The sequence below is a fragment of the Heptranchias perlo genome, chromosome 14 (genome assembly GCF_035084215.1).
Source record: "Heptranchias perlo isolate sHepPer1 chromosome 14, sHepPer1.hap1, whole genome shotgun sequence".
Classification (NCBI taxonomy): Eukaryota; Metazoa; Chordata; class Chondrichthyes; order Hexanchiformes; family Hexanchidae; genus Heptranchias; species Heptranchias perlo.
In genome coordinates, this window is record NC_090338.1 from 30,779,988 (window position 1) to 30,791,289 (window position 11,302).

Sequence of the window (11,302 nt, forward strand, 5' to 3'; positions counted from 1 at the left end):
ACTCTGAGTCTGCAGGAAGAGAAAATTCTACAAATAATATGCAGTCAAACTGGAAAGTTTGTGGGAGAGGGCAAGGTAGGAGGTAAGGTTGGTAAAAGCAGGGCAAAGCTCTTCATAAGTAGTGTCAGCTTCATGTGCATCCTCACATTATTGCAATGTCAAAGTCAATGCTATTTCTTCAAGAGCTAATGTCACTGTGTGCATAGCTAAGCAAGCTCCTCTGTGATTAGGAAGAGGCCAGCCACTCTAACGACCACCCGGGTGATGATCTGGATTCTTTTCCCTCAGTCTGGTTCAGCAAACACTGACTCGAACACACCTTCAGAATTAAACAGATCTTTATTTTTCGCGGGGCTTTACTCTAGTGCATCGGCAGTGACTCTACGGAGTCCGTCGAGTCCAGCAGAGCAAGGCAAAACTTCAGTCAAAGGGTTACATTCTTATACAGTTTTTGCAAGAGCACTAACATAACTGACAATCATCAGGGCCAATCATAAGCAGTATTCTGGTCGTCACGCCCCGGTTACATAGTTCAAAACACTTAAAGGTCAAGGTAATCATTAACCTGTTCCAGCTGCACAATGTCCAGTAAACAACTCAACAAGACAATCATCTCCAAACCACAGAATGTTCCAGTTGCACAATGTCCAGTAAACAACTCAACCAGACCCTTGATCTTATCAGGTCACCTGCACTGTTAGGACATAACAGGATACTTTGTAATGAATGAAGCACATTGTTCTATTGTTCTACTCTCAGCATGTTGCAATACAGTGGTCGTGAGCTATTTAGCAAGGGGTAATGTCAGCATTCTTTTAGGGTCCCTAAGCCTAAGGATTCTCATTCCCTCCTTTTATCATTCCATGATAACCAATCAGTACATCGGTCCCTGGTTCCCTCTTGGTAGGGCCTCGTACTCGGTCACATCTACTTTATTCAGTCCAATGACACGGCAGACCACCATCTAATCGACCTCCCAACTCTAGTGTATGGTGGGGCTGCCTCAGGAGCCCGGTACATCAGTCTATCCGGGTGACGTCCCATTTTCCGAATCCTTCTGGGTCATCATCGTTGCACCGAAGTACATCTCCTTGGCATAGATGGTGTATGCGTTCAGGCTGGTCCTGTCGACATGTTCTTTTTCTGGTTACTCCCAGGGTCGGCAAGAGTCCAAGGCAGAAGATCCATAGCAAGGCCCTCATGGCTGGTCACGACACACCTGTATAGGGAAGATTTCTTGGAAGAAAAGAAAAAAGTTAGCATTTTAAGTTTTACTGATAGTTTTACAGTGGTGGAGGTGAACCCAAGCGCTCTTCCCCTCTACTTTAGCAGCAGTAGGGGTGGTGAGTAGGACTTGATAGGGCCCTTCCCAACGAGGTTCCAGTCCTTTCCTTGTTCAATTCCTGATCAATACGTACGTTCCGGGCTTGATTTTAGATGGACTGGCTATAGTAGGAAGTTCGACGTAGGCGGCTCGTACCCGGGAGTGGAGGCTTCTCAATACCTTGGTTAGTGACAAGAGATAGTTAGTCATTTCTGTCATCATGTGGTGAAAGTGGACGGTTTTCGGAATGTTCTGGTTCCATGGGGTCTTGAGAGGCCTACCATATATAATTTCAGCAAGAGTTAGCCTTGCTGCACCGGCCGGGGTAGTACGTATCTGGAATAAGGCGACGGGGAGAAGTTTGAGCCAGTTAGCACCCGTCTCTGCCTGCAGTTTAGCCAGTTTATTCTTTAACGTCTGATTAGCACATTCGACTAAACCAGCGGCCTGTGGCCTGTAGGCACAATGTAGCTGTTGTTTGATGCCCATTTGGGTGCAGAATTCCTTGTTTACCTGACCCACAAAGTGAGGGCCATTATCTGAACTTAATTGATTTGGAATTCCATACCTCGGGATGATCTCTTTCATCAGGACTTTTACAACCGTGGAGGCTTTGTTATCCACAGTCGGATAGGCCTCTATCCATTTACTAAATACATCAACAATAACTAGAACATATTTATAACTCTGACATCTCTCCAACTCAATGTAGCCCATCTGGAGGGTCTCAAAGGGACCTTCAGGCAAAGGGGTTTTTCCCCATTCACAAGGCACTCCCTTCCCAGGGTTGTGTTGTTGACAAATGAGGCAATGACTACTGATGCCCTGAGCTAGGGCTTGCAACCTAGGATGCCACCATGTGGCCAGTAACATGTCACTAGTAGCCTTGGCACCACAATGAGTTGCAAAGTGTACACATTCAATAACCCATAATGCTAATTCTTCTGACATACAAGTCTGCCCCGCAGGGGTGACCCATAATTTAGATACACAGTCATAAGTACAACCAAGTTGTTTCCACAATTGTTTATCACAGTCAGGAGCATCCTCCTGTAATTTAATGACGTCTTGGATGGTTGGCATTGGTTTTTCCGAGGGAGACTTGCTTTGGTTTGAGCTTTTAGTCTGACTCATCATTCTAGGGACAACCACCCTCTGTTTCTGGGACGCCTCCTTAGCTTTCTGATCAGCATATATCTACTGGGGTTTGTCCTGTCGTATGTGCAGAACATTTCATGACAGAGATCTGTTTTGGTAGCATAAGGGCTTGTAATAAATCTGAGACTAGTTTCTGATGGGAAATCTGTGTGCCTGCAGAAGTCAGAAACCTTCTGTTTTTCCATAATTGTCTGAAGTCGTGAACCACTCCGAAAGCATACCTTGAATCTGTGTACACATTAACCCTTTGGTCTTTCCCAAGGACACAAGCTCTTATCAGGGCAAACAGTTCCGCCTATTGCGCGGAATAGGGGAGCTCAAAGGCTGCTGATTCTACAGTATTGCCATCATGATCTATTATTGCATACCCTGAAAGTCTCTCCTAGGGGGCCGATAGATGCACTCCCATCCACGTACATGGTTACATCCGGGTCCTTTATTGGGGTGTCAGATAGATCGTCCCTTACTGAGGCATCCTCCCTGATCAGAGATAAACAATCATGTCCTGGATCTGTTTGTTCCTGTGGTGGTTCTGTAAGAAAGCATGCTGGGTTGATGGTAGTACAATGTTTAAACTGCAGTTTTGGGTTGTTCAGGAGATAAATTTCATACTTATTTTGTCGGGCCATGGTAAGGTGTTGGGTCTGCAATTGTCCCAACAGTGCCGTTACCGAGTGTGAACTATATACCGTGATATCTTGCTGTAGAGTCAAATTGGCAGCCGATTGTAAGCTATTATAAATAGCGGTCAGAATCTGGGTACAGAAGGGATGTCCGAAGGCTACTGGATCTAATTTTGAGGAGTAGTACGCCACCGGTCTATGTTTGTCCCCATGCTTCTGAGTCAAGACGGCTGTTGAGCAGTCCATAAGGATAGTACAGTAAAGCTGAAACGGTCTGTCATATAAGGGTCTTCCCAGGGCGGGGGCTTGTAACAAGGCTTTCTTCAACCTTTCAAATGCTTCCACGGCATCAGGGTCTAGTTGGAACTCGCCCTCTATACTAGTATATGGCGTTAGCCGCTTGGTTTCCACTGCAATATTGGGTATCCACTGTCTACAATAGTTGACCATTCCCATCCACTGCCGGACATCCTTTGCAGTGCGAGGTACAGGGAATTGGCAGATGGGTTCAACCCTGCTCTTTTCTAGGCTCCGCTCGGTTGCTGAGAGCATGACGCCAAGAAACTTAACCTTCTGTTGGGCCACCCGTACCTTTGATTGAGATACTATGTACCCTAGCGAGGATAAGTGATTTAGCAGTTGGGCGGTGTCTTTTCGGTTACTCTGTTCATCAGGGCTAGCTATCAGTAAATCGTCCACATACTGGACTAGTGCGGACCCATGTTTTAAGGCTAAGGTCTGCAACTGTCCCTGTAGGCACCTAGAAAATAACGTTGGAGTGTTAACAAAGCCTTGTGGTAAGCGGGTCCATGTATACTGTTGTCCCTCGTAAGTAAAGGCAAAAAGGTACTGACTTGATGGTTCCAGTGGCAAGGCGAAGAAGGCGTGTCGGAGATCGACTACTGCAAAGATTTTTGCTTGTGCGGGGACTTGGGCCAGAATGTGAGCTGGATTAGGTACTAGCGCATGGAGCGGTTGTACAATAGCATTGATAGATCGTAAGTCCTGTACTAGTCTGTACTGGTTTGGCTTTCCTTGTTTTGGAACTGCAAGTATGGGCGTGTTGCACGGGGACTGACATTTAACCAGAATTCCTTGTCTTAGTAGTCCCATGATCAGCTTATCAATGCTTGGTATCACATGTTGTTTCAGGGGATACTGTCGTATGGAGGGTAGTACAACATTTTCCTGCAGAGCGATGTGGATGGGAGTCATTTTAACGCATCCTACCTGTGTGGGATCCTCTGCCCACACTTGCGGATTAACGTATTCTGGTTTTTCCTTCCCCACGTGGTGGTGCAACTGTGCCCGAGTGACCTTTGGTGTTGGGTAGAACAGGATAGTTCGGCTGCCTGACAGGGTCTGCTCCTGCTGGCTATCTGGGTCAGCTTGTTCGACTGCCTGTCTCACCATGGGTCCTAGATCTTTTGCATGGTAGGGGAAATTCACTTCCCTAGTGACATGTGGGGCTCCCTTTATTTCAAAGGACCCCTGGTCCCACCCCATTGTTTTTGCAGCGCCCCGAGTGACATAGCCTGCGGTGGTTGGTTCCCTCCACAACTCCGAGGGGACCTCAACATACTCTGCTCTTCCTTCTGGTCCTATAACCATAGCTCGGCGGATAACATCCCATTCCGTTCCTACATAGTTTAGGTAAAAGTTCTCCAATTCCTTATTTCTCCCACTCCTATCATAGGCCAAGGTTACATGAAGGGGACCTTCATCTCTCAAGTCTAGAGACCACCATTGTGGGGTAATGGAGACGTAACATTATATTTTAGGGGCCCATGGTTGCACAGTTATTCCTTCATTCCCACACTCGATTTTCAGTCGGAATGCACATAACAGGTCTCTAGCCATGAGATTACAGTCTAATCCATGGGTAGTTACAAATTGGTGTTTTACGGATTCATTCTGAAATTGTACCTCAACTGGTTCAGATATCGGGTACTGGCACACTCGTCCTTGAAAACCAGACAGACTCTGCTTTTCCCCGGACTCAGGGAGATTGAGCTCCGACCGGACGGATGACATAGTTGCTCCGGTGTCTACTAGGAATGTGTACTGGTATCCTCCAATCGTTAGTAATAAAACGGGCTCCTGTTCTGGCTGGATCCCGCTTACTACAAGGTTGGCTAGTCAGTACTGGGGAAATGGATTATTCTGGGAAAAGTCCGTATATCTTCCTCGTCCTCGATTCCCTTGCCAGCCTCCCCGCTGTTGACCTTGCATATAGCCCCCTCTTCCTTGTCTACGGGAGGGACATTCCTTGCTCCAATGGCCTTGCTGACCACAGTTGAAACAGGCGTCTGACCCTGCTTGTCTCCCTCCTCCTCGTCTAGTGTCGAAGCTATGTCTCGGGGGAGCGTAGGGAGGGCCATAATTAGGGGCAGTTGGTCCGTTAGGATGTCTAACATGCCCTTGTCCATCAACCCATCCTGGGACACAATACTGGGGTTCCATTTGGTATCCTACTCTATCTGGGGTGGGTTTCCGCTCTTCCTTTTTCATCACATACTCAGTTTTGATTTTGACCTGCGGTTGATTTTCCTGATTCTTACTTTCTTTCCAGTAGTATTTTACTGCCCTAGCCATCTGGCTGGGACTGTTGTCGGACCAGTCCATATTGTTAGTCTTAATTGCTTCAGAGACCTGAGTCGGTAGGCAGCTTATCAGGATAGCACAGTATTGTGGCGAGTTTGCTCCATCCTGATAGTCTGCATCTCCTGACTGACTCCGATATACCTCGGAGAATCTTTCTAGAAATTCCTCTGCTCCCTCACCCCTCTTAGATTTGGTATCCAAGACCTTGGATATGTCAATCGGCTTTTGTAGGGTGGTGGTTAAGGCGGTAAGTATAGCCCGTTCGCGAGCATCATTCTGTGCATGATGGTTTGCCAATGCAGCGTAATCTGCAAACTGCAAGTTAGCCAAGAATCTTGTGTGCTCAGCAGGGGTTAAAACTTGCCGTACTAATGCCCACAAGTCTCTTGATTCCGCATTATAAACGGAAATGGTGGTCCGAAGGAAGTCTACAAATGATGTAGGTGATTTCTTTCTATCCGGCATCCCGGTTAGAATGGCCATTATTTCGTTGGGTTTCCATGGGCAATACACATCTATTGTTCGGGGGTTGCCGGCTGCCACAACGTTAGCTGGGTTAAAAGCGGGGTTAGGCATCTACCTCATTGGTAACTGCCGAGGGATTGCCTTAGTCCTGACTGATGACTCAGTATCAGAGTCTGGGTCCAATGAGGATAATTCTTCTTCTGAAGTCTCACTACGTCGGTCTCTATAATTGCCCGTTTCCTGATTTTGGGTCAGTTGCCTCTGATTTCTCCGTCTTCTCAGGCCAGGTGGGATGGGTGGGGGGCTAGAGGGTGGGGGTGATGGGTCTCTGGTCTTACTCCGGGTACGCCAGGCAATTGGGTCAGTGTACCGGGGGCTTCTGTGACGTTGCCTTATTGCTGGAGCAGGCGAGGGGTTGTTAACCTGAACCGTACTGGTAGGTGATGGGAAAATAGCCGTCGCGGTCTCGTGAGGGACCGGAGGGGGAATAAACACAGTTGGATCAGGACCTATCTGTGGGTAAATGTTAACGTACGGTGGAGGGGCAATAGGGGCTGGGGGTGCCACCGGACACCTACGGGTCCATTCATCTAAATCATCATCATCTCCCTCAACCAAGGCAAGGCCAGCCATTGAGCTACGTAGCCCACTTTTCTCTGTTTCACTGGTTTTGCCCAGGGTCTTTGCAGACTCCTGTTTGGCACGCTTCTCTTGTGCACACTCCTTCCTCAGTACTGCTGCTGATTTAAGCATGCCTCCCTCCATGAGTCCTATTCCTAATTTCAGGGCGTTGTCCTGCCAGCTGGCTAACAACGAAGCTTCCCTTAACTCCTCACAATATTTTCTCCATAAGCCAATTAGATCTTTAGTCATGGTACCCCTGTTAGTTGTCCAAATTATTTCTTGAGCCTTTTTGACTACATCTAGATTTTTAGTTCCTCCCAGTGGCCACTGATCATTCCCTAATTCCTTGTTCAGTTCCCCTGATAGTTGTCTAAATTTAATCGCTTTGTCCGGATATTGTTCAAAGAGTCTGCAAGGCACTACCTGGCTCATTAGTGGTATCTAAACAATTACCCATCCCGTCTCTTTAAACAGTTAAACAATTAAGACCGCTGTATATGCGCAACACTTGAGCTCGCTTTTTCCCTCAGACTATGCTGACCCTCAGACTATGCTGACCCTCAGTGATGTATAATCACTGACCTACTTTCTGTTTCTTCCGGTGTTCGCCAGACTGACCTGGATCTCGTAAGGACGCCACACGAGGGTTAGCGATTGGACAATCCGTCGTCAGACTTAACGGATTTAGGAAAGCCGAAGTAGTAAAAGAAAGTTTTACTCACATCGGGGCGCCCTCTCCTTCCTTTGTGTCCGAGACGATCCGCCTCTTATTCCATGAACTCTTGGTGATCGACTGTTGAGATCCCACTTCTGACACCAAATGATGATCTGGATTCTTTTCCCTCAGTCTGGTTCAGCAAACACTGACTCGAACACACCTTCAGAATTAAACAGATCTTTATTTTCTGCGGGGCTTTACTCTAGTGCATCGGCAGTGACTCTACGGAGTCCGTCGAGTCCAGCAGAGCAAGGCAAAACTTCAGTCAAAGGGTTACATTCTTATACAGTTTTTGCAAGAGCACTAACATAACTGACAATCATCAGGGCCAATCATAAGCAGTATTCTGGTAGTCACGCCCCGGTTACATAGTTCAAAACACTTAAAGGTCAAGGTAATCATTAACCTGTTCCAGCTGCACAATGTCCAGTAAACAACTCAACAAGACAATCATCTCCAAACCACAGAATGTTCCAGTTGCACAATGTCCAGTAAACAACTCAACCGGACCCTTGATCTTATCAGGTCACCTGCACTGTTAGGACATAACAGGATACTTTGTAATGAATGAAGCACATTGTTCTATTGTTCTACTCTCAGCATGTTGCAATACAGTGGTCGTGAGCTATTTAGCAAGGGGTAATGTCAGCATTCTTTTAGGGTCCCTAAGCCTAAGGATTCTCATGGGTACTTGCAGGGACACAGCTGCTGCCACTTTCATTATGCAATTCTTGTCACTTCATCGCCAATCTTGGCATGTCCATTCATGTACTCCAGCACCAGCACAGGGACAGAGGGCCTTGGGACTCAGATCTCAGGGGCACAGTTCCCAAAACAGCTATGATTGGGGAATGTCAATTGCATGTGCCGGCAGTGGAGATGGTTTCCATGCTTATAGTTGAGATGATGGAAAAGTGGGAGGAGTCATTTACCCGCATCTAAAACACATTGCAGATATCTATCCCTCTCCCTCTCTCCTTCCCTGACTCTCTCCTACTTCTCTTTGTTTGTGTCTCTCTCTTCTTCCCCTTTGTGTGCCTCTTCTCAGTACCATCTGTCTCTTGTTACCTTCTGTCAGTCTGTCTCTCTCTTCAATCCCTTCTGTATGTGCCTCTCTCTCCTTCCTTTGTCTCTTTTCCTCCTTCCCTCTCACCCTCTTCTGTTTCTCCCTTCTTCATCTTACAGTTCTCTCACTATCTCTCCCCCTGTCTCCTCTCTGGTTTGCTCTCTTTCTATTTTCTGGTTTGCTTGAACGTGTTTTCCTTTTTGGTTTGCTAATGGTCTTTCTCCTTTCCTGTTTTCTTGTACTCTTTCTCCTCTTATTTGGTTTTCTATTTCTTCTTTTCTGGTTTGCTTGTGCGCCCTGTCGCTCTCTCTCTCTTTCTGGTTCTCTCTCTCCCTCTTTACTTTTCTGGTTTGCTCTCTCTTCCTCACTTTTTTCTGGTTTTATCTCTCTTTCCTTTACTGGGAGCATTGGTGTCATAGCCTCAGGATAAGGGGTCGGACATTTAGGACTGAGATGAGGAGAAATTTCTTCACTCAGAGGGTTGTGAATCTTTAGAATTTTCTACCCCAGAAGACTGTGGATGCTCAGTCATTGAGTATATTCAAGAGTGAGATTGATAGATTTTTGGACTTTAAGGGAATCAAGGGGTATGGGTATTGTGCAGGAAAGTGGAGTTGAGGTCGAAGATCAACCATGATCTTATTGAATGGCGGAGCAGGCTCTAGGGGCCATATGGCCTGCTCCTGCTCCTATTTCTTATGTTCTTATCTTCTGATTTGCTCTCTCTTTCATTTTCTCCTTTGCTTTTCTCTCTCCTTTTCTGGTTTGCACTCTCTCTCTTTTCTGGTCCATTTCCTTTTCATCTGATTTGCTTTCTGTCCTTTTCTGGTTGGTTTGGGCTGACTTCTCATCTTCCTCTTTCTTTCCCCTTCATAGAACCATAGAAGTTTCCACTATAGAAGGAGCCTATTAAGTCCATTGTACCAGCTCTTTATTAGAGCAATCCAAAACTAATCCCATTGTCCTGCTCTTTTCCCTTAGCCCTGTATCTTCCTTTGCTTCAAATATTTATCCAATTTTCCCTTAAAAGGTGTTCCTTGTGGCAAAGCCTTCCATGCTCCTACAACCCTATACATGAAGAAATTTCTTCTAAGTTGTCTCCTCATTTAGTGATCATTTTAAATTGATGACCAACTAACTCCCAATGAGAGGCAATAGTCTTTCCCAATTCACCCACTGTCTAAATCCTCCACAATTAGGGATGGGCAATAAATGCTGGCGTTGCCAGCGACGCCCACATCCCATCAACAAATACATTTTAAAAAAAAAATATCCATTAACTCTGCTCTTAGCCTTCTCTGCTCCTGTACCCAAATCATCCCTTCATGGGCTCACCCCTCCCTATCTTTGCAATTTATTCCAGCAATATAACAGCCTCGAGTTATCAGTTCCTTTGATGTTAGCCTCGTGTGTATCTCCCCCTCCCTTTGGCTGACCATGCTTTTGGCCATCTAGGCCCCATATTTTGGAATTGCCTTCCTAGACCCCTCCGCTTCTCTTCCTCCCTCTCCTATTTGAAGACCCTCCTTAAAATTCAACTCTTTGACCAAGCTTTTGACCCCTCCTACTATCTCCTTCTTTGGCTTGGCATCCATTTTTTTTCCTATGCCTCGGTGAAACACCATGGGATGGTTTTCTACATTAAAGGCACAATATAAATGCATGTTGTTGCTGCTCTTCTTCATGGTCATTTTATTTTCTGGTACCAGCCAACAAATCACCAGATTTATTGAATTCAATTTCACAACTTGTCATCGTAGGATTTATACTCTAAAGTTCTGGGTTGTTGATCCAGTAACAGAACCATTAAATTATCGTACTTGCTCATAAAATCAGACCCCTTACCCTTATCTAACGGGGAAGGGGCTTGGAGCCAGAAGAGGCCCAAACAGTTAAGTTTTTTTCACTTTAAAAAAATTTCCTCATGGGACCTGGAGTGCTCGCGCCTGCTTCCCGATTGTAAGACCCCCGCGGGATGCTCCTGGCAGCTGATCCCAGCACCTACCTCGTCTCAGCAGACAGCCTCCAGGCCATACCATTTTCCACCACTTCCCGCAGACTTCCCAGCCTGAATGGGCAGGAAGTTAGCCGGCGAGACCTAAATGAGGCCCAGGAGTTAAAATACCCCAGGCCTCATTTCGAGAATACTGAGTGAGTTTCTAACTCACATTGCTGCTCATCTGCCGAGGTGGGAGGGAAACTGTCAGGCCTCCCTCAGTCTGAGGCCCAGGAGATTTTAACTATGGGCTTCATTGAAATGATTTAATCGGGAATCACTACCTGACCAGCAAGTGGGAGCAAGATTTTGGCAGTTGGAATTCGCTGTGCGGGACCCAAGGGAATGGTTCCCGGCATTCGGTAAGTGTGTAATGGGCGGTCCTGAGGTGATTGCGGTTGGGAGGGAGGAGGGAAGCCGAGCGGAAGGGAAGGCCCAAGATCTCCTCCTGGCCCACAAGGAAATCATCAAGAAAATTAAAAAACAAAATTTACCTGGGCCTCTTCTGGTCACGATGCTACTTGCCACCTGATTTCACTAGCAGGCCAGGCATTGTATGTCATTGCCAAGAGCAGCAGTTAAGAATGATGTCATCGGACCCTGACATTTAAATATTTATGAGGTCCCTGCCTGCCTCGACATTGCCGGATCTGGCAGTTAAAATGGAAGCGGGGCAAAACATCGGGAACGTGACCCATCACTATTTTAACCATTTGCCCGGTTC

General features: G+C 46.5%; 1 long non-coding RNA gene across 1 annotated transcript; it reads right to left on the bottom strand.

Moving 5' to 3' along the window:
• Positions 1-320: 320 nt before the first annotated feature.
• On the bottom strand, positions 321-8,196 carry LOC137332400 (uncharacterized). The gene is made up of 2 exons (XR_010965653.1): positions 7,521-8,196; positions 321-1,236 (listed from the first exon to the last, which is right to left on the bottom strand). It is a non-coding gene; the product is annotated as an uncharacterized lncRNA (long non-coding RNA).
• Positions 8,197-11,302: the final 3,106 nt, after the last annotated feature.